Genomic DNA, 6000 nt, shown 5'->3' on the forward strand with positions numbered 1-6000 from the left:
ACTTTAACTCCTCTCTGCATTGAACCCGACAACTGTGCACTAAACATGTACCAAACTGTTCGGGTTCACCAATTTGCTGATTGAAAATTGCATTCTCACCCTCCCTGGCCCATCGGTTAATTGGAGGGGAGCAGGTTCCCAACTCCCTCCCCAACTCCCTCACTTTGAAAACTGAAGCGTGTCCCAGAGGCGTCAGAATCCAGAGACGTCTTCTGGAAATGTGATCTTCAATCCTTGCCCACACGCATGCTCGCCCCTAAAGAACTTTGAAAATCCGGCCCTGTATCTCAGGTTGCCTGTACGTCTTCACTGTGATGTGCTTTTGAATGCCACCTCCTCATCCTAAATTTAAGTTCTTGATTTTGACCTGTGATATTTGAATTCTTTAATTTGCTGCAGTAACTCACTCAACTCTTCATTATTCACATTCTAGAAGCCCAATTTCCTCAATTAAATTTCTAGTATATTGCACTCTTGCCTTATTCAGCAGCAGTTATAGGATCGATGTGCAGCAAATGCCCTGCCAATGTAGTGATGTCTATGTGTTTGGTTTTCTGACAGTCTAAACATGGACATGGATTGCCATTGCCAGTGTTTTAAAAAGAAAGATTCTCCCATTTTCTCCCCTTTGCTAAGAATTGACTCTTCCTGCATCGGGTGCTTACAAGAGTGGTAATACTTTATTTGTGAAGTGAGTACTGGTAGGCTTTTTAACTGTGGCGGTCGATCATCTTCCCACTCAGTATCCACAAAACTGCATTTTTCAGCAATCAGGTACAGGAACCCAGACTGTGTTTTTTTCCCTCTATACCTAGCCCATTATAACATCCTAATTGTGTCCCAGTTGAGATCAGGTAACTCAGTACTGAGAAGCAGAGTTAACATTTCAGGTCAGTGACCTGAAACGTTAACTCTTCTTCTCTCTCCACAGAAGCTGCCAGACCTGCTGAGTATTTTCAGCAATTTCTGTCTTTATTTCAGATTTCCAGCTTCTGCAGTATTTTGCTTTTATTAACTCAGCACTGAACCTGCGTTCTTCCGGTGTGTGGCATAGTGTTACACCAGTCAGTGCCTTTGCCCACTGGGGATGCGGGGAGTTTTCCGAGTGACAGGTCTTCAAACTCACACATCAGCTCTGCTTCTCCTTTTAGTGTTCCCCATTCAACTTTCTGCTGAACTTGAATCTGAAGTTGGATTTACTCCAATCTTTCATCTCTTGTTGTATATTTATCTTATTGGAGCAGTGTTGAAAATACTTCAACAAAGGATTTCTTTCGGGGTGCATGAATTCTAGAATCATGATGCGTTACAATCAAGTGGTTTGAAATGTAATACAGTATATATGCTGGCACTCTAGTAATACCTAATCTGTTCTTAATTAACATCAAACGTGTGCAGTTCACTGTTGGATAAACTGAACAAATGATTTCAAGCTCATGGATTGAATGATTTCCCTCAGTCATTTACTTATGCAAGTAGATGTTTGTTGCCCTCGAATGAGTGGGCATATGTGAAGGGAAAGCATGGCAAGACTGCCAACTCTACCACTCTTCACCAGCTGTAACTGACTTTACATCTGTTTCTACAATACTACAAGGCATTAAGTGGCATTGCAATATTTTTCATTCATGCAGTTTAGATATGGTGGTACAATGGTTATGTTATTTGATTGACAACCCAGAATTCAAATGTCACCATGGTAAATAGGGAAACTGAACTGAATCGGAAACCGAAACGTTAACTCTGCTTCTCTTTCCACAGATGCTGCCAGACCTGCTGAGTGATTCCAGCATTTCTTGTTTTTGTTTCAATAAATATAGTAATTTGTGGCCTATTAAAGCTTAAATCCCACCCAGTTCATGAATGTCCTTCAGGGAAGGAAATCTGCCACCCCTATTTGGCCTACATATAACTCCATACAAACACTGCATAGTTAATCCTTAATTCCCCTTTAACTGTCTAGCAAGACACTAGGTCACTGGGTTAAGCAAGGCAACTGGGCATGGCCAATATATGTGGCCTTCCAACTATCATAAAGAAAGATTTGTTTTTCTACAGCACCGTTCATGATCACAGGACGTCCCAAAGCTCTTAACTTCCAATGAAGTACTTTGAAGTGCAGTCACTATTGTAATGCAGGAAATGCAGCAGCCAATTTGTACACAGGAAGCTCGCACAAACAGAAATGTGATAATGACCAGATAATCTGATTTTGTGACGCCGATTGAGAGATAAATATCGGCCAGGACACCAGGGATAACTCCTCTACCCTTGTTCAAGATAGTGCCATAGGATCTTTTATATCCACCCAAGAGAGCAGATGGGACCTTGGTCAAATGTCTCATCCAAGCAATAGCACTACCGCAGTGCTGTACTGAAGTATCAGCCTTGAGTTTTATACTCAACTCCTGGAGTAGGGCTTGAACCTACAACCTTCTAACATAGCAGCACGAATGCTACTAGCTAAGCCATAGCTGACACTGTACAGGCAGAGTAAATTAAAGAATCAGAGTAAAGGAGTCAATATTATAAATTCAATGTTGTTAAGCTAAACTAATGTTTACATTGAGAAGGTTCATTTTGAACCTTGTTAAAGTGAGGGATGTTACTGCTGAGAAATGGAACAGTTTCCACTTCAGCATCAAGCCCTCCAAGGTTAGACGTAGCATGGTTCTGCAGCAAAGTAAATCTCCTTCTATTTGTACCCAACCTTCAGTTCCATTCTTAAATCCACTTCATGAAATTGATTTTTTTTTAAAATCAAAGTAAGTTTTACCACAATGACATGTTGGAACAGAGAAGCTTTCACAACTCTCTTCCACCCACAAAAACAGAAGTAATGCTAACCTTACTGATGGAAACTGCAGAACCTGAAAGGGGGTATTTTATTCATGGCCAACTGAGAAAATTATTTTTACAGCAGGCTGAAAGAATCACATAATTAAGCAGGAAAAGGCTAGGAGTCCTAGGAAACCAATTCTTAGCACCATGGGAGTTGCAGGAATCATTCCTAGCAGCATGGGAGCATTGAGCGTTCCTTTTTGCTTAAATACATGTTCAATCTGTACCTGCTGAGCTATTCGCAAGGTTATCATTCAAAAAGTACAAGACTTCTTTACAGGTTCTGCAATTCTCTATCTTTTCAGGACCAAGAAAATAAACTTCAGGCTGCTTGACAGGAGCGTGATTAGAGTGATCCATTCAGGCAATTCTGACTCCGACCAGTGACTTGCCAATTAAAAATGTCATCTCTGTTGCAATGTTATAGCGGAGCATTGACATACTCATAGAATCATAGAATCGTACAGCACAGAAGGAGGCCATTTGGCCCATCATGTCTGTGCTGGCTCTTTAAAAAGCTATCCAATTATTCCTACTCCCCCGTTCTTTCTCCACAGCCCTGCAATATTTTCCCTTTTCAAGTATATATAAGTTACTATTGAATCTGCTTCCACCACTCTTTCAGGCAGTGCATACCAGATCACAATAACTCACTGCATAAAAAAAATTATCCTGATCTTCCTCTGCTTCTTTTGTAAATTACCTTAAATCTGTACAGTCTGGCTCCTGAGCCTCCTGCCAACGAAAACAGTTTCTCGCTATATACTCCATCAAAACCCGTCATAATTTTGAACACCTCCATTAAATCTCCCCTTAATCTTGTCTGCTCAAAGGAGAACAATCCTAGCTTCTCTAGTCTCTCCATCTACGTGGTCCCTCGCCCCTGGTACCATTCTGGTAAATTTCCTTTGCATCCTCTCCCAGGCCTTGACAGTCAGCCTAAAGGGTGGTGCTCAGAATTGGACACAATACTCTACATGAGGCTGAGCCAGTGATTTTAGAAAGGTTTACCATCATCTCTCAGGAGAGATCCTGTAAGGATCTGCAAGAATAAAATGTAACTCCAATGAGAAACCTAGTGTTTAAAATTATGCTGAAGAATCTACTGCCTGTGCAGAGTTTGCAAGTTCTCCCTGTGACAGCGTGGGTTTCTGCCGGGTACTCCAGTTTCCTCCCACAGCCAAAGACTTGCAGGTTGATAGGTAAATTGGCCATTGTAAATTGCCCCTAGTGTAGGTCGGTGGTAGGAGAATTGAGGGAAGGTGGGGATGTGGTAGGGAATATGGGATTAAATGTAGGATTAGTATAAATGGGTGGTTGTTGGTCGGCACAGACTTGGTGGGCCGAAGGGCCCGTTTCAGTGCTGTATCTCTCTCTATGACTCTCTCTCTAATCCAAGAACCTAAGTAGCCCTCAGTCTTCCATTTGACAATTCCACTTTTTGAATCATAGACCTAAAGTATGAAAGTCCTTTCCTAAGACACATATATAAATACTACAGCATGGAATAGTGCACTAGGTTTGTGCTTACAATTCCCCACGTGCTGAATAATGACTCACACCTGTGCTGTTGTGAGATGTCAGATCACATTTTTTTCAGATACCTGAAGGTTGCAGGACAGGTCAATAAGGTGGTTAAGAAGGCACCTTGAATCCTTTCCTTTATTAGTTGAGACATAGAATATAAGAGTATGGAGGTTATGCTGGTATAGAAAACATTGGTTAGGCCACAACATGAGTACTGTGTGCAGTTCTGGTCACCTCATTACAGAAAAGATGCTATTGCACTAGAGAGGGTACAGAGGAGATTTACAAGGATGCTGCCAGGACTGGAAAATTGCAATGAGGAAAGATTGCATAGGCTGGGGTTGTTCTCCTTGGAACAGAAGAGGCTGAGGGGAGATTTGATTGAAATTGTGGATAGAGTGGAGGTGAATGTCCTATTTACGTTAGCAGACAGGTCAGTGACTAGGGGGCATAGATTTAAAGTAAAGGGTAGAAGGAATAGAGGGGAGATGAGAAAATAATTTTTCACCCAGAGGGTGGTGTGTGTCTGGAACTCACTGCCTGAAAGGATGGTAGAGACAGAAAACCACATCTCATTTAACAGGTGCCTCCATGTACACCTGAAGTGCCGTAACCTGCAGGAGTATGGATCAAATGCTGGAAAGTGGGATTAGGCTGGGTGGCTCATTTTTCGGCCATTGCAGACACACTCGCCAAGTGGCCTCTTTCTATGCTGTAAACCTTCTATGATTCTATGATCCCAGGAAAAATAAATGAGTGTCTCCAGGCATCACATGCTCATGATTTTGCAGGGCAGCATTAGCATAGGCCCAGAACGTTTCCTCTGCACTGACGGCCAGAATACTGCATAATGCAGATAGCCAGTAGGAATTTCCTAGCTCCCCCAAGGTCTCAGTTAGTAAAGACTATGCTCAGTGTGAAGGAAAGAAAAAAGCAAGATTTGCATTTTGAGCCTTTCACGACTTCAGAATATCCCAAAGTGTTTCACAGGCAAAGAAGTACTTCTTCTGAAATGTGGTCACTGTTGTAATGCAGGAACTGAACTGAACTGAACTGAAGTGAAACATATCAACTAGAAAGTTTTAAGATTTAATCTCTAGTCTGTCAGCTGATCTCAGACCAGGGGTTAGGAGTGACAACTGGCCATCATATCCTTGAACAAAAAGTGGGTGAAAGGAAAAGCCAGGCAAGACCATTTGTGCTAATTGCCGTCCAGTGACTCCGGCTGGAAATGGGGAAGTGGGCGGTGGTGGGCATGAAAGATCATGCATAGCAGTGTGACCCACAGTTATTGCAATGGCAATTCACTAATACCTATCAATAGTTTGTCTGATGCTTTAAACCATTTCCAGACATGTGTTTGCTCACATGGAATGCAGTTGTCCACATTGGTAGTTGTGTGAACTCCCAATCATGGACAGCAGGCCAGTTCTCCCGAGCATATGGCGACAATATTGTGTATGTCTCCTGATCGGGGTCGTTCTATCAATATAAAAGAAAACAATACATTAAAAATGTTTCGGTCTCTTCCAATACACACAAATTCAAATTCAGGTGTGAATTTGTAATGAACAACATTATTAATCGTCTTTTTTTAAGGTTCAGACTTACTGTACCACTTGTAACAAGAGG

The sequence above is a fragment of the Heterodontus francisci genome, chromosome 31 (assembly GCF_036365525.1).
Source record: "Heterodontus francisci isolate sHetFra1 chromosome 31, sHetFra1.hap1, whole genome shotgun sequence".
In the NCBI taxonomy this organism is placed as follows: domain Eukaryota; kingdom Metazoa; phylum Chordata; class Chondrichthyes; order Heterodontiformes; family Heterodontidae; genus Heterodontus; species Heterodontus francisci.